The 18987-nt window shown below is 35.5% G+C and overlaps 1 pseudogene; it reads right to left on the bottom strand.

Annotated features, from left to right (window-relative positions):
• LOC133681228 (uncharacterized) overlaps window positions 1-18987 on the bottom strand; it is a 109779-nt pseudogene that overhangs the window by 78338 nt on the left and 12454 nt on the right.

The following is an 18987-nucleotide window of genomic DNA, read 5'->3' as shown; positions in this document are numbered from 1 at the left end:
ATGTATAAAAATAGACACATTGAAAGTTGTGATTAGATCAAGATAGAGCCAAGGATAAACTTTCATTGCAAAGCTTAGCACAAACAGATGTTATTGGAGGCTTGAAAGCAAGGTTTTTTTTTCTTAATCCTTGAAGCCCAGAATGTAAATGAGCAATGCCAAATCAGCTGAGCAAAGAAGAATATGGTGGAAGAGAGAAGTAAAAGAAATCGACAACAAAAGATAGAACGCAAGACAAACAACCCAAAACAGACCATGAGTAAAAACCAAGTTAGAAATCGCCATAAAAAACATAGCTGACTAAGGCCAAAAACTTCAGACAATTAAATGACCAAACCAAGTAAGGATAGCAACTGGGAAACCAAACGCGGTAAGACCGAGTCGAAGACAATATGAGCTCTCTTTTATCGATAGTGAAAAAACAAAAGTTCTAAAAGCTAGAAACATACCATTAACAATAGAGAAAAAGCTAAAAACAACACAGGATCAATCACCAACTTAGCATAAAATTAGATGACTAGCATAAAATTCAAAAGAGAGAGCACAAAATTAATGGAATACATAAATACCAAGAAAGTCAAACAACACTTGTTATGAACCAACACACGCAAGAAGTTGGCAAAAAGAAGATATAGATAGTAACGAGAGTCTTCTTATTGACTAAGAGAAAGTATTTAAAAGACATGATATTGACATTGCAATTAAAATAACAAAAGGAGTATCGCTGGAAGGAGTGCAGATATGTTGCTGAAGGGTGTCATTTTATGAGGAAAAGGGGCATTATCATTGAAACTGCCCAAATAGAGGACAAGCTCGAAGTTAGCAACAATCAATAACTATGGATAGACTTGAAAATGAACCAATACGACCTATATAATCTAGGGTCAGTGTAAATAGAGGAAGGGGTAGGAGCATAGGGAATAGAATCTAATGAAGAGTATATCATATAATTCAGGAGGAGGTATGAGCTGCCTCAGATGTGGTAGCAGGTATGATTACCTTGAATGCTCAACAAGTTTATGCATTGCTAGATCTAGGAGCAACTCATTCTTTTGTGTCAACAAAATTTATACATAAGCTAAATATGTCAAAATGTATGTCAAAGAAAGGGTTAACGTTTAGTACTCCTCCTGAGGAAAGCGTAGACATAAATGAAAAATATAGGGGGTGTAATGTACAAATTGGAGGTCAAAATTTGCAAGTAGATCTAATTTCATTGACTATCCAAGATTTTGATGTAATTTTGGGGATGGATTGGTTGGGTAAACACCATGCGAACATGGATTGTTATAATAAGATTGTGACTTTTAATGTAACAGAAGGGAAGAGGGTAGAATATAAAAGAGAGAGAAGGGTAATTTTGAGTAGTATTATTTTTGCAATGACTATTAGAAAATTGTAAAGAAAGGGGTGTCAAGCTTATTTAGCTTATGTAGTAGACAATGAGAAGTAGGGTAAGGAGTTGAAGGACATTTTATAGTAAGAGAATACCCGGATGTGTTACCTGAGGAATTGCTAGGATTGCCTCCAAGATAAGAAATAGAATTTTCTATAGAAGTATTACTTGGTACCATGCCCACATCTCAAGCTCCCCATATAATGGCACCAGTAGAATTAGCTGAATTGAAGGTGCAATTACAAGAGTTACTAGATAAAAGATTTATTAGGCCAAGTAATTCCCCTTATGAGCCCCTAAATTGTTTGTCAAAAAGAAGGATGGTACCTTCAGGCTTTGCATAGACTATAGATAGTTGACCAAGGTAATGATTGACACGACCAAAAGATTGATGTCTTGTCCCAAGTGTAGGAGTGTCAAAGTAATAAATAACCCGGTAAGACCGGGGTCGAACCACAGGGAGGTTACTTGTATAAATTATAAGCAACAAGAACACTACAACAATAGTAACAATAATAATAATAATAATAATAATAATAATAGTGATAATAATAATAATAGTGAAGAAGAAGAGGAAGAAGTTGATGAGAACTTTGAGATGAAAGATTAACGTAAGGATTAAACAATGATAACAACAAATGTCAAGGTTAGAGGATCCACTAATGGTATTTCAAACAAGTATAGTATAAACCCTTATTATTCAATTGAAAACCACACACAAGGAGGTTCCAATCAGATTATAAATTGTTAACATGATTACATTAGTTATCTTATTCGAATAATGCTAATACTTGTAAATGTTTTCAGGCATTAATGATTATAACTTATGTTAACAACAAATCAAGTTCCTTTCATAGCTCAGGTGTCGGTTATACCATACAGTATGGGCTATGAAAGTGCCAAGTATTTGTTGTACCAAGTGTTATACAACATAAATCTAGATTAACCATTTAACAAGCAAAGTATTAAAAGTGAACAAGATAACAAATATAAAGCATGTTAGTATCCAACATTAAGGTCCATGTTAAGTTTATATTATACTTATTCTTACACCATTAGTGTACCCTTTTCACCTTGACATAATTAATTTAGCTAGACATAATGAAAGAAAGAAACATAAATAAACAAGGAAAAGAAATGAAAAGCATAAGCAAGAGATTAATATAAGCAAAACTTAAGCATTACAAAATATAAAGAGAGAGCAAGAGCATGATCTTGATCTGAAAACCAAGATGCCTAAATACATGGCAAATGCCTCCTTTTATAGGCCAAAATTCGGAACTATTGATTTGTTGACTAATTGATGAGTGGGTGGCCACATCTTGACTTGGTGACAATTCTTATCTTCTTGTCTGCCAAAAACGTCATTGATGACGTCATAATTTGAACAAACTTGAATCATGAAAGTTCTAGGAAATTGTCTTATATTTCCAGGGTAAACATTTGAGATCATTTGGACTTCTAGAACTCGAGATATGGGCTGAACACTGAACAGTTTCTGGGCTGCAGGACAGATTCAGACTTCTTCGTTGTTGCTATAATTTGGACTTGAAAACGGCCTTGTTAAATCTTGGGCTCCACATGAAAGTTGTAGGCCTATGTCTTATCTTTCTATCCATATAAAATGGACCTAAATCCAAGATCTACAGCTCCAGATATGACCCAATTACCGAACAGTGTTCCAGTTTGGACTGCACCAGCATCTCTTTTCTAAGTTTGGCCATCTCTTTGTCCTTTCAATTTCAGTACTTCAACTCATCAATCAATTCTTTCATTTATGTGATAGGCCTGCATTTAAGATGAACATTTACCATAAATTAAAGGTATCTTATATAATTAGATATGTTATTATAAAACATGCTTTAGTTAAGGAGTTATTGATACTTCAAGTGCAAAATGATGATATAAAACCTTGATAAAAATGTACTTTTAAGTACTAATCACACCCCCCAACCAGCTTATTACTAGTCCCTAGTGATTAAGGCGTTAAAATAGAAAAACAATTTGCAAATTCCACAAAGCAAGGCATTCATCATTCAACTTCCATTAATCTATTCAGATAAACAAACTCTCATTAAATTTTATATATCTGCTCAATATCTCTTAAACAAAATATTAATAAACCTTCATTGTTATGTGCTCAATGTATGAAACATAGATGATGGGGCTTTTATTGGAAGAAAACAATATTTTGTTCTAATGTTTAAGGTTAACTTCCTTGGGTTGGGATTATTTTATTTTATTTTATTTTACTCTTTTTTTTTCTTTTTCTTTTTTTTTTAATATCTATACATATAACTTAAAACACAATGCATCTTTAACCCATATAACGAGCTTTCGGCTAATGACTCCCAGACCAGTTGATCTTAGGGCATTAGGTGTTGAGACACCCCTACGAGCTTAGTAACTCGGGTTGCAGATACTGATACGTAGATAGTGCAATGTTTGATTCCCTTAAGCTTTTCTCCTTAACCCATGTAACAAGCTTTGGGCCAATAGCTCCCAAGTCAGTTGACTTTAGGGTATTAGGTGTTAAAACACCCCTTCGGGCTTAATTGCTTAGGTTAGGGAGGCTACGAAACCAAACTTATCTACGTTTTTATTATCATCATTTTTTTTTTCTTTTTTTCTTTTTTTTTCTCTTTTTTTTTTTTTGCAAATTATAGACTATCCCTATCCCTTAGTTGTTACCTTTAACAAAAGAACATAAATAATGTAATAATCCAATGTGCAACCCACAATCATATGTTAAAGTGTGTGTGTGAAAATGAAGGTTTAAGAATATTTGTTAAATGAGTATATGAGCAGAACCAAGTGATAACAATACGAGAGTTTGTAAACCTGAATATTTCAAGAAGTATTCTAATAGGCCTTGTTATGAATATTGCAAATAACCATTAGAAAATGTTTACTAAGACGCGTCTCAAGAGTCATTCCCCCTTACTCTGCCATTCTAGTAATAACAGTTTTGCCAAATGGTTTTTTTTTTAAAAAAACAAAAATAGTTAGTTGGTTAGTTTTTTTTTTTTTTTTTTGTCGTCTACTACCCTCTCCCCCCAACCAAAATGAGACATTGTCCTCAATGTCCTAAGGTAGAAAGATAGAGTATAGAAGACATTACCTGAAACAACGAACACTGACAATCCTGAAACACACTTAAACAAATATAAGAGATAACAAAACAGAGAAAAAAAAATATGCTATTAATAAAACTGAAAGACATAAATTTTTACAAACTCAAACTCAAATCCTAGTTGTGATTGTGGCTCACATCTTCCCTTGGTTTTACGTCCAAGAACGGCTTAAACGCCCTCTATGGGTCGGGGATAGGCTTCCCATCCAGTTTTCTTAAAAACTGGCAAACAGGGTCTTTTTTAGTCAGATTCCCAAGACTAAGTTGATCATGTTCTTTATGGAAATGGGGTCATAAGTCGTGAAATGCACAATGCACATCTCCACCAGGATATGTCTTCAAAGTCAATAGAAGATTATCTAAAGATTCCTTATGTTTTGAAATAAATCCTGACTTTTGACAATTTTCACAAGCTTTGCAGAATGCATGCGTGTCCTTGAACATGGTAGGCCAATAAAATCCATTTTGAAAGATTTTCGCAATGGTCTTTTTGGACGAGAAATGACTCCCACATGCTTCAGAATGACAAAATTTAATGACACTACTTACCTCATTGTCCGCAATGCATCTTTGAAATATTTGATCAGGACAATGTTTGAATAAGTTAGGGTCATCCCAATAAAATTGCTTCACTTCATTCAAAAACTTACCTTTGTCTTCGGTACTCCAATGAGTTGGCAAGTCTCCTGAGGCAAGAAAATTGATATTTTTAGCAAACCAAGGCATTGGACTAAGAGAAAGTAAGGATTTGTCAGGAAAGTTATCATCGGTTGGTGTGATGTCAGATATCGAATCTGTTGTCACTCTTGACAAAAGATTCGCATCAACATTTTCGGTGTCTTTTTCATCCGTGATTTCTTCCTGAGTCATTTGCAAATCATCAAACTCAGTATTACTCAAAGTAGATTCAAATTGATCACAAACTAATTCTTCAATAAGATCTACTTCTTGTAAATCATTATCATCTCTAGGTTGCTTGCAAATGTTGAAAATATTCATCTCCAATGTCATGTTCCCAAATGATAGCTTCATCAGTCCATTCCTACAATTAATCAATGCATTAGAAGTTGCAAGAAATGGACGTCCTAAAATAACAGGAAATGAATTGCATGCTTCAACAGGTTGTGTGTCCAAGACAATAAAATCCACAGGATAAATGAACTTATTGACTTGTACTAACACATCTTCAACTATTCCTCTAGGCACTTTTACAGATCTATCGGCAAGTAAAAGAGTTACAGAAGTTGGTTTTAACTCACCTAGATTGAGACTTTGAAAAACTGAATATGGAAGTAAATTCACACTAGCTCCAAGATCAAGTAAAGCTCTTTCAATTTTACATTCTCCAATAAAGCATGAAATTGTAGGACAACCAGGGTCTTTATATTTCAATGCATTATTGTTCTGAAGAATGGCACTTACTTGTTCGGCTAAAAAGGCTTTCTTTTTCACATTCAGTTTTCTCTTCACAGTGCACAGATCTTTCAAAAATTTAGCATAAGAAGGAACCTGTTTGATAGCATCCAGCAAAGGTATATTGATCCTTACCTGTTTGAAAGTTTCAAAGATTTCAGAGTTGTGATTGACTTTCCTTTGTTTGGTCATGGCATGAGGAAATGGAAGTGCAGGTGGAGAATCAGTCTTTTCTTTGCAATGATCAGATTCAACCCCTTCCTTACCCTCAGAGATTGATTCATCATCATTCTCACAAGGTTCAAGAATGGGTTTTTCAATAACCTTACCACTGCGAAGAGTGATGACTGATTTTACGTGATCCATGTGTTGGCTTCCCGAACTACTTGCATTCGCATTGTATTGCCCCTTGGGATTTTGTTGTGGTTGAGATGGAAACTTACCTTTCTCTTGGAAACTGAGAGCAGATGTCAATTTTGCAAGAGTATCTTTAAAATCTGTCATGCTTTGAGCAAGTTGAGTGTTAATTGCCTCTTGCTTTTCCATAAATGCATGCAATGTTTCCTCAAGATTTCTTCTAGGAGGGGGAGCATAAGGAGGTGCATATCCATGAGAATTTTGGAAATTATGATGTGCTGGAAACGATGGCTGTGAAGTTTGAGCATTATTGTTCTCACTCTTCCAACTAAAATTTGGGTGGTTTCTCCAACCAGGGTTATATGTTTGTGAATATGGGTTATGATTGGGCCTTTGAAAACTGTTTAATGCATGGGCTTGTTCATGGAGACATTCTTTAAAAGAAGGCAAGGTTGGACAGTCATTGGTTGAATGTTCGTTGGTTTCACAGATTTGACATGCAATGTCTTGAACAGATTTTAGTTGACCACTCTTTTTTAATTCTAGTGCCTCAACCTTTCTAGCTAAAGATGCAAACTTGGCTTGGAGGTCATGATCTTCCCTAAGGTTGTACATACCTCCACTAGATGTATGAGGTTGGGTTTTACTTGGTGCCTCATAAGTACCTGTGGTGTCCCAATTTTGCGCATTTTCAGCTAGCAAGTCTAGGTATTCCATTGCTTCATTAGGGTCTTTATCCTCAAAAGTTCCATTGCACATCAATTCAACCATTTGCCTATCTCTAGGAGTTAACCCTTCATAAAAATGTGAAACTAATCTCCATGTTTCAAAACCATGATGGGGGCAAGTATTAAGTAAGTCTCGATACCTATCCCAACATTGATAAAATGTTTCTCCTGGTTTTTGAGAGAAAGTAATGATTTGTCTTTTGAAAGAGTTTGTCCTGTGGGATGGAAAAAACTTCTTTAAAAATTGTTGTTGCATTTCATCCCAAGCACGAATGGATCCAGGTCTCAAATTTTGTAGTCATGCTTTAGCTTTATCTTTTAATGAAAAAGGAAAAAGCTTCAATCTAATGGTGTTCATGCTACAATTTGAGTCATTATATGTGTTGCAAACCTCCTCAAATTCCCTTAAATGCAAGTATGGATTTTCTAAATCTAAGCCATGAAAAGATGGTAAAAGTTGAATAATACCTGTCTTAAAATTAAAATGAGATGCATTAGGAGGAAAAACTATGCATGAGGGTGCACTTGTTCTTGTGGGATTCATGTGGTCTCTAAGAGTTCTAACCCGAATATTCTCATTATTCTCATTATGAAGTGATTGGTTATCTTCTTCGGCCATATTTTCTGAAAATGATGAGGATACCCTACAAAGTCTACCACTTAATGTACGTGACCACACTCTCATGCACGTGTAAGAAGAGAATAAAAGGAAGAAGAAAACAAAAGAAAGAGAAACAAAACAAAAGAAACAAAGTTAGATACAAGAAAAGAGAAAAGAGAAAATAAAATAAATACTATAATTTGTACAAGAATTTACCTCCTCGGCAACGGCGCCAAAAACTTGACACGACCAAAAGATTGATGTCTTCTCCCAAGTGTAGGAGTGTCAAAGTAATAAATAACCCGGTAAGACCGGGGTCGAACCACAGGGAGGTTACTTGTATAAATTATAAGCAACAAGAACACTACAACAATAGTAACAACAACAACAATAATAATAATAATAATAGTGATAATAATAATAATAGTGAAGAAGAAGAGGAAGAAGTTGATGAGAACTTTGAGATGAAAGATTAACGTAAGGATTAAACAATGATAACAACAAATGTCAAGGTTAGAGGATCCACTAATGGTATTTCAAACAAGTATAGTATAAACCCTTATTATTCAATTGAAAACCACACACAAGGAGGTTCCAATCAGATTATAAATTGTTAACATGATTACATTAGTTATCTTATTCGAATAATGCTAATACTTGTAAATGTTTTCAGGCATTAATGATTATAACTTATGTTAACAACAAATCAAGTTCCTTTCATAGCTCAGGTGTCGGTTATACCATACAGTATGGGCTATGAAAGTGCCAAGTATTTGTTGTACCAAGTGTTATACAACATAAATCTAGATTAACCATTTAACAAGCAAAGTATTAAAAGTGAACAAGATAACAAATATAAAGCATGTTAGTATCCAACATTAAGGTCCATGTTAAGTTTATATTATACTTATTCTTACACCATTAGTGTACCCTTTTCACCTTGACATAATTAATTTAGCTAGACATAATGAAAGAAAGAAACATAAATAAACAAGGAAAAGAAATGAAAAGCATAAGCAAGAGATTAATATAAGCAAAACTTAAGCATTACAAAATATAAAGAGAGAGCAAGAGCATGATCTTGATCTGAAAACCAAGATGCCTAAATACATGGCAAATGCCTCCTTTTATAGGCCAAAATTCGGAACTATTGATTTGTTGACTAATTGATGAGTGGGTGGCCACATCTTGACTTGGTGACAATTCTTATCTTCTTGTCTGCCAAAAACGTCATTGATGACGTCATAATTTGAACAAACTTGAATCATGAAAGTTCTAGGAAATTGTCTTATATTTCCAGGGTAAACATTTGAGATCATTTGGACTTCTAGAACTCGAGATATGGGCTGAACACTGAACAGTGTCTGGGCTGCAGGACAGATTCGGACTTCTTCGTTGTTGCTACAATTTGGACTTGAAAACAGCCTTGTTAAATCTTGGGCTCCACATGAAAGTTGTAGGCCTATGTCTTATCTTTCTATCCATATAAAATGGACCTAAATCCAAGATCTACAGCTCCAGATATGACCCAATTACCGAACAGTGTTCCAGTTTGGACTGCACCAGCATCTCTTTTCTAAGTTTGGCCATCTCTTTGTCCTTTCAATTTCAGTACTTCAACTCATCAATCAATTCTTTCATTTATGTGATAGGCCTGCATTTAAGATGAACATTTACCATAAATTAAAGGTATCTTATATAATTAGATATGTTATTATAAAACATGCTTTAGTTAAGGAGTTATTGATACTTCAAGTGCAAAATGATGATATAAAACCTTGATAAAAATACACTTTTAAGTACTAATCAATGATGAAGAATAAGTATCTACTTCCTTGGATAGATGATTTGATAGATCAACTTAAGGGAGCACAAGTATTTTCTAAGATAAATATGAGATTAGGATACCATCAAGTGAGAATCAAGGAGTAGGATGTACCGAAGACTGCTTTTAGACCTCGATACGGGCATTATGATTTTTTAGTAATGCCTTTTGGGTTGACTAATGCCCTTGTAATGTTCATAGAGTTGATGAATCGAGTGTTTAAATCTTATTTAGATAAGTATATAGTGGTGCTTGTTGATGATATCTTGGTATACTCCAAATCTTTAACATATCATGAGCAACACTTAAGAAATGTTTTGTAAGTGTTACGAGAAAACCAGTTGTATGCTAAACTAAGCAAATGTGACTTCTGGTTAGACAAGGTAATTTTCTTGGGACATATAGCTTCAGTAGAAGGCATATGATGCAACCATATTATTCGATAGTTTCACCTACATTTAACTAGTGTTTTACCTATGTTTTATATATAAAATGCTTTGATATTCTTTGTTTTATGTTTTAAAGGCACTTTTGGATGAAAGATGCAAAAAGGAGTAAATTGGAGGTAATTGGCAGATTTGACCTTTAGTCGATGTTTTGTGCAGAGCGTGAGTTCTAGATGTCAAAATGAAGTGATTCCAATGGAATTAAAAAGCTGACATCCATACCTTTCTTGACATCTAAGGCAAGAAAATAAAATAAGGAAGAGCATGGAAATCGCAGCCTTCAAAATCAAATCTCGCAATTTACTAGGGTTAACCTTCAACCATTCCAACTTGAATATCTGGAGCTACAGAACTCCAATTGATGCAAACTCAATTTTTTTGGATTTCTGACTCAAAAGTCTATAAATTCTACAAATTTTAGCCAAAAAAGATGTCATATGAGGGAGATATGAGTTTTCGAAAATAACAATTGAATTCTGCCAACAAACAGGTTTCGTGAAGAAACTAGTCCAAATTACATTCTGAAGCATCTAAACCAACATCCAAGTTTTTATTCCAGCAATTTAGCTCCTCTAAGTCAAAGCTTGAAGATTTCATGTAAAGCTATTTCTCTTTTTTTAGGAAAATAGTTATTGAAGTACTTAATTGTAAACTGTCTACTTAAAGGAGGACTATTTTGTAAAATAGAGATTAGGGTTTCCTAGGATATAAAAAGAATGAGTGAAGAGAAAGGGGGCAGCCAGCCAAGAGGAGAAAAACACCCCCCTCCTCTAAGAAACTGAAAATCATGCATTCCTCCTTCTTTTTGATTAGTTATTCAACAAACATGCAAGGCTAAACTCGTTTTCTTGATTGCAAAGACACAGAAACCTTCGGATTTCAAGAACTGTGAGATTTATTTTATCTTTTCTTTTTAGTTTATATGATGAATATGTTTGTTCTCCTATGCTTATTTTTCCTATGATTGTTTGTTTTAATTGCTAGAGCGGACTCTAAGTTATTATTGTAGACAATCTATTGCTAAGGTTGATATCAAAACCGGAGTTGTGGTATATGAACTTGTGAAGCAACTGAGTTTAATAATTGTGGTGGATCTACATTATTAATCTTAGGGAGAACATTCAATCAAATCAAACATAGACTACGGACAGTTATGTTTTCTTGATTAATCAACTTATCTAGTTCTTAAGGCTATCATTGAATTAAATTACTAGTGCGGACACTGTGGTTGTTTGATGGTTAGGGTTAGTTATACGGTGGATCCGTTAACTAACCAATGTTAAGAAGAGATAACTATTCATAATATAAATTGATGTTTCGTTTCCATGATCAGTTCTGATTTCTATAGGTGGATATGTGCTTACGACTAAGGTTTGTTCTCTTGATAATTTTCTGATTTTATTAAATTTCGTTTGATAGTTTTCTGTTTTCTTTTGCTTTAGCCTAGATAACATCTAAACCCCCCCCCAAATTGCATATCATTTAGCATAAAAATCTGACTTCAACCTTCCTCGTGGGATCGACCCCTTGCTTGCTCTATAATATCTTGTGTGTTGTGTTTGAAGCTAGGGTAATTAATTTGTGCGACCGCGACATCGCAACAACATATTTGTAGATCCTAGGAAAATTGAAGCTATACTGAAATGGGAGAGACCCACCAATGTGACTAAGATTTGAAGTTTTCTATGGCTGGCCGGGGACTACAAGAGATTTATAGAAGGCTTCTCAAACAAAACAACGTCATGAGATCACCCTACAATCTCCTGGGTGGAATTGATTACACACTTCACAATGGGGATGGTTTGAAGTTTCTTGTCTTATAATTCTTGCTGAGCTTCCCCCTCTAACTAGCTCCCATCGAGCTCCACTGCTAGATTGTCCACTCCTTTCAACTTGAAAGAACCTGCTAGTATTTCCTCCGAAAAACTGATTTCTGGATAATCCTTCCCAACTTTGTTTTGAAAAAGATGGTATAGAAAACTAAGTAACAGTCACTTTCCTCTTTCCTACTGCTATCTACCCCTATCCAGTCATGTCATGTTGGTCTACTTCTTTTTTTTGATCAAATGTAAGTATTGTATATATCAAAAAGGAGCAAGACAAGCTTGTAGTACAAGCTGGAAACCAGCAGAACATTACATGTACCAGCAAAGAGAACAGACTCCCTTGAACAAACGTTAGCAAACACAAAAGGCAAGTGCTGGGGAACATTCTCCCCAGCACAAGCCAGCCCGAGAAAGGGAATAGAATCCCATAAACCAAAGCATGAACAGCCCCATGCAGGGCAAAATAGAAATCAAAAGGCCTATGAGAACATGCTCCCACTAAGCCGAACAAGAAGCAAAATACAACCAACAGCAAAACAACAGCAAGACAGCCTTTACCATTATCTTCAGACCAAAAGCATAGAGCAACTGAAGCCCCATGACTGGGCACACAACCAGCAACATGCTTTCCACCAAGGGGAGCAGCAGCGGAAACAAACCTCATCAACAAACCGGCCATCCGCTTATGACAAAAAGGCCAGCCAAACCAACAGGCCTCGGCCATCATAGCAACAGGTAAGAAACATCCAGCAGAATGAGCAGCAACAGCCTGCAACCCAAACCAGCAAGATGAAATATCATAGTAACAGGCAGAACAATGACTGCACCAACAGAAAGACAGGCCTACAGAGGCACCACCAGAACAGCATCCAAGCTACCCCAACAAGCAGCCCGAAACCAAAACAAGCTTCCCAGAAGGGAAAACTCCCACAAAGCTCAGGACCCAGCAGCCAGAAACCAGAGGCAACAAGCCAACAATAAAATGTAAAGCCAGCAAACAGAACCAACAGAGGGAAACAGTCTTCAACCAACTGAAGGAAACTAAAAAAGAACCAAACCGAGAGGCTATAGACAGGGCTCAAGCAAAGCAATACAACACAGCATAAACTACAACATATAAGACAGGCCTATGAAGGCAGCAACAGGATACTAGACAAGCAAAATCCAAAATAGACACAAGGATATATTCCTTGGCCAATATTCCACAAAAGCATAATATTTCAAAGGGAAGAGGGGGGGTAGAAGTGGTGCTGCCCTGAATCCTGGAGTTAGCCAAGGAGTGTTTGGAAGGTTGGCCACACCGTCCTAATGACTTCCCTGGTCAACCAAAGGTAGAGTTGGCAGCAGCTTTGCTTCTTGTCAAGTATTGCCTCCTTGGAAGCGATGTTGTGGCAGCTTCAATGCAATCTTCAGATACCTGAACCACTTGAGGAGAGCCCGAAGGAGCATCAGGGGAACCTGGTTGTGAAGCCAACTTTGCCCGCTTGCGTACAAAACGCCCTGTACTCTTATCAACAACCACAGCTGCCTCAACATCCATTGGGTCAATTGCTGGTTCACCTTGAACTTCCTTCCTGGGTGGCTGTTTTTCAACTGCTTCAGTGTCAGCTGAGGTATTAGAATAGCCAGAGGGAGCAGGAGGTGGTGGAGGACTCTTTTGGCGCTTATGACTGGAAGCTTTATTGCATGCAGAAGTGGAGTGACCCAATGTTGTGCACTGCTTGCAGAACCTAGGCAGTGATTCATAAATCACTGTCTGGGATTTGGTAACACCATTGGGGAGGGTGATATCAATCGATGATGGCAACTCAGCAAGCAAATCAATATCAATCAACACTCGGGCATAGGAAAGCCGAGTCATGGAGGTTGTTGGAGAATCTGAGTGCACTGGTTTCCCAATCACATTGGCCAGTTTAGATAGACATAATGGTGACCAGCATTGAAGGGGAAGGTTAGGAAAGCGAACCCAAACAGGCATCCGGATCAGATCAGAAGTATCAAAATCAAAATAGTCAGGCATAGGTTTCAATATCAATAGTCGGCCATAGACAAAGTAAGGCCCTCCATTAAGCACTGCATTTATGTTCGATTCAGACTCAAACTTGAAAATGAGCCAACCAGAGTCGTGCATGGAGAAATTTACATTACATTTCCAGGCAGAATTAACATACTGAGAGAGGGACGTATAGCCAGGAAATTTTCCAGCTATGAACCTAATTAAACTAGACCTCCACAATTCTTTATGTACACCCAAGTCAGTTTCAAGGAATTGGCAAGATGATGTAGCAGTGAAATCAAGGAAATACACTAAGGAAGGAGACGATGGAATGGTGGTACCTGTGTGATGGTGGGATGGAGAAGGACCAAGGTTCCCTGGAGAGGCTTGACCTTGTGTTGGGGGAGATGACGAAGAAGCAGTTCCAACCATCGAGTTACCAGCACCAAACCATGAGCTCAGAGAACCAGTCTCAACAGAGGGGCCACATCGTGGTCTAATAGAGACAGGGGAGGTTGAAGGATGTGCACAGGGCTTAGAGGAAGATGATGGAGGAGCAGCCGGGGGTGTGCGCTGGATAGCCCTCTGTCGATGCTTTGTGCGAACCCTAGCCTCACAATTGGAATTAACAACATCTGCAAGAGTAATTGTTGTTCGTGGGGGAGCAGAGGGGGGTGAGGCGGATCTAGAAGGACTAGAGGAGTTCTGGTCATGAGGGGAAACACTTCGCCGCAGGGTCCGCTGGGCATTTGAGGAAGAGGGTTGTGACGAGCAGAAATCATAATCTCGCTGGGCGAACCGTAGCGTCGATGCTTTTTTCTTTGACTTGGCCATGAATAATTAAACCAAGAGACCAGGAGAAGAGCCTATGAGAGTGCAGAAAGCAAGAGAAGAAGATATTGCACGAGAAAAATAAAGGACGTGAATAGTATCGGGTTTTCCACTTCCTGCAACCGAGAGCTTCTCTCTCTTATCTCTCACTACTACTAAGAGCTCTTTATGTTGGTCAACTTTTAACACTGCCTCTAGAGCTTGAGCAGCCTCTACCAATTCCCTTAGAGTCTTTCGTTGATAAGTAGCAGCCTCTACCAATTTCCTTAGAGTCTTTCGTTGATAAGTGATCAACCACTTCTTCAATTTCTGGGTCAATCCCTCTTTAGATCTCCTAATTTTGTGGTGTTTAGTAGGAATCAACATAGAGGCAAATGTAGAAAGGCTTTGGAACCGTCTTTCATAGTCCATAACTGTTATATCTAATTGTTTCAAATTAAAAAACTCTTACTCCTTATTCCATTGATATTGTGTTGAGTAGTATTGGATCTCAAACTCATGTTTAAAATCAGCCCAGGAAAGCACCTCTCCTATTCTCCTTTCCTTTACTGTAGCCTACCAAGTCTGAGCCTCATCAGATATTATCCACACAATTCACTTGCATATCTTCAGGCACTAGTATCTGAAAAAAGGGACTCCTCCACTTTCCAGAGCCATGAGATTTCTGCGCCCTCCTCTCCCAGGTAGGGTGTACATCCCATTTCTCTCATACTTTTTACCCAATAAACTAAAGTTTTAACTCTTTCCGTGTTCACTCCTCCTATAACTCCTGTCATTCCAGCCACTACAACCTTCACTATCTGTTGTATAGAAGCAAGATCCATAGACTGTATAGGTATCCCCAATGGCATTGTAGGTTGAGGTGGATGAACCTGCTCAACCAATTATGGTCTCTACACTCTAACACTTCTAGTGTTGATGATGTCACTGAAGTACTTTGTGATCCCACAAGCTCTTTATGCCTTGCCTACTCCCTAAGATTTTGGGATGTAGTATCCCCTAGGGGGTCGCTCCTTTGAGCCTCATTACTATTATGTCCCCTCTCTGGAATAAAGTCAATCTGATCCTCAACTCTAGCTTCAACTCGAGCATGTGCCATTCTAAATGAAAGATTCAAGTTTTATATTAGTAACCTTTGCTTTCTCTTCACATTTATATCAAATTACAACCCCGCTCTGATACCAAATTGTAACACCATCTATTTAATTTATGTCATATTCGTTGAAAAATTAGGTAAATTATTATATATATATATATATATATATATGTGTGTGTGTGTGTGTGTGTGTGTGTGTGTGTGTGTGTGTGTGTGTCATGATCTCTGATCCCTAACTATCACAATTTAAGCTTATTATTATTATTATTATTATTATTATTATTATTATTATTTTAACTACTAAAAATTCGGCTAATTCTCCACTGTAAATTGACATTTTCAAGTGTCAACATCAACCAAAAACACAATTTATCATACATAAATATGATCCAACCATCCTGGACCTTCTTCAACATAATCTGATTTCTCATCACTTCATCCATTTCGACTTATACCTTCTCCATTTTCCATTCTAATAATAGTTTCATATATCTTTTCTCTTCATACATGATGTCATTAAAATAAAGCATATTATTAAAGTTATCTATATGTATACTAAAAAAAATTTAATGCCTACACAAAAGAGATTTAATAATCTAAATAGTGGTATATGACTTTACATTAAATATAAGCCCAAAAGATAACTTCAAATTCTAGTGAACTAGAATATTATATAAACCAAATACCAAAATATACCTAGTAAATAACTACGCACAAAAGAAAAGAATCAAGGTTGTCCTGCAAGTATGAGAAGGACCTGCAACAATGCAATGTAATTTATTTATTAATACCAATTTAATTATATATATATATATATATATATATATATATATATATAGTTTACACGTTTTTTTTAACACCATAATCTCTAATAAATTATCTCTAGACATATCCTACAACTTTAGTTACTTTTAGATGACTTCTCCATTACCAAGCTTCATAGTTTGCTTATAAAGTATACTCCTCTTTCCACCTTGGTTCTTATCTTAATAGAAACCAAATAATCCAGGTTTTTCTCAATTTCTGATCAAGTTCGTTACTACCTTAGCCATCTCATGCATAGATGACTAAGTTTTATGATCACACCTTAGTTTTTGTTCTTACAGATAACTAAGTTAATTTCTGCATCAAATCTCCTTAATTCTTGTCTTTACGAATAACCAAGTCATTTGACCATACCACTTTAGCCATGCCTCTGGGAATGTCTAAGTCAAACACTATTCACCTTAGCTTTCCACCACTTTGGAAACTAAGTCAAAATCAAAATATTTATATCTCCTTAGTTTCTGACCATTTAGACAATTAAGTTATACACATTATTTTTTATATTAACTAAATTTATTCATCGAATAATTTTCATTCTTCACCATATGTTCTCATAATTCTCTTACATTCATAACAAAATTCTGCTCCACTAATTATCAAGCGTACATAACAAATACAACCCATTCATATATAAGAAAAAGAAAGAACAACTATAATAACTTGACATAGTTAAGGAGCGAAACACCTACCTGCAGCTCCAGGTGTTCGAGCTCACTTCGCTAAAGTTCCAGCCACGAATGTTCCTCCTATAATTAAAAGGAAGGTGTGCTTGTTAGCATATGCATATCCAGAATTGTAACACGTACATAATTTCATTGTCACGTTACATATTTCAACATTATATATTCCAATAATTATCGTCTCAACATTAATTCCAATCATACTAATTAATTCTTTCGTTAGTATTTCTTATCAAATATACATATTTTCCTAACTGAATTTCCCTTAAAATGCATCGTTTTATTATCAGTAGTAAATACCTTCAATCCTTATTGATTTACACTTTCATACTTAAATTATTTCTTTTCATATCTCCTTAACTTCTTTTATATATATATATATATATATATATATATATATATATATATATATATATATATATATATGATTTTACTAAGCATGGCAAAACAACTATGTCATGTGATCATCCAAATAAATCCTCACACCATTCCTTATACCTTCATAATAAACTAACTTGTTCATGAACATATAATTTAATACTCTTTTCAATATTTTGCATTGAAATACATTAAATTCTCTACCTATACATATTAACATGCATTGACATCAACCATTTATTTACTCTTTTTCCATATATTATTATATCCCTATATACAACTTTATCATTCATGCATCAACACACAATTACATAAGCTTTATTACATTTCATGTTCATCATCTTTTATTTCTAACATGACCGACCAATGTTGTCTCCATAACACCTAATTTTTTTATATTCTATCCTTTATTATTTTGCATCATTTTCAACGTATCATATCACAAATGTATTAATTTCAACAATTTCACATTTTCCCCCAAATTCTCTCCTAAGAACGATGCATTAAATCTATTTATTTCCATCCAAACTTGTTTAAACAACTTAGAACTCATTACCCAACACTAAAATGAACTTTGAAAGCTAACTTGGTGATGTCTTTTCTTCTTTGCCATGACTTACAACCCCTTTTTCTCCCTTCTTCCTTCTCCCTCACTTAGTTTTCTTCTTAAATCCTTGCTTGAAGGAGTGATTTGCGTTTTACACCTTTTAGATCCTTGATTCTACACAATTTCTACTCTTTCTCTCAAGGTATATTTTTTATTTTATTTTAAGTGCTTTACTCTTCTTCTTTTCTCTCCCTTGTTTATTTCTTTGTTATGTTTCTATTTCTAGCGTCAAAAGAAGGGAGAATAAATTGCTGGAACTTTGCCAGCTCATCAGAATATTTGCCAAATTGCCATTGACAAATTTTTTGTTATTTACTATCCAACTATTAACATTTTTAAAATATCTTACTGAACTCGGATTGCCCTAAAATTATAATTGAATGTAGGACTATATCTTATGAGATTCCTCATAAAATTTTAGTCTGATCTAATGATCGAATTGAGCGTTCTGCTTAATAGCATAAACCTAGTCAATATGTGATTTTATTATTATTATTATTTTTATTATTATTATTTAACCATTCATTTTAATCACTCATTTTTCAGGGTTTCACATACGTGGTAGTGTTTATCGATGACATACTAGTGTATTCTAGCTCTTACATGGAACACGAACAACATTTTAGGAGTATATTACAAGTTTTGAGGGAGAATAAGTTGTATGCAAAACTATATAAATGTGAATTTTGGCTTAAGGAGGTAGTATGTTTGGGTCATGTCATTTATGCAGAAGGGATATTTGTGAATCCAAGGAAGGTGGAAGCAATTTTGAATTGGGAAAGACCCACCAACGTGATGGAAATCCATAGTTTTTTAAGATTGGCAAGGTATTACTAAAGATTTATTGAA

Source organism: Populus nigra, chromosome 1 (genome assembly GCF_951802175.1).
Source record: "Populus nigra chromosome 1, ddPopNigr1.1, whole genome shotgun sequence".
Classification (NCBI taxonomy): domain Eukaryota; kingdom Viridiplantae; phylum Streptophyta; class Magnoliopsida; order Malpighiales; family Salicaceae; genus Populus; species Populus nigra.
Note: the sequence above shows the minus strand (reverse complement) of the source record. Positions and strands in the feature narration are given on the sequence as shown.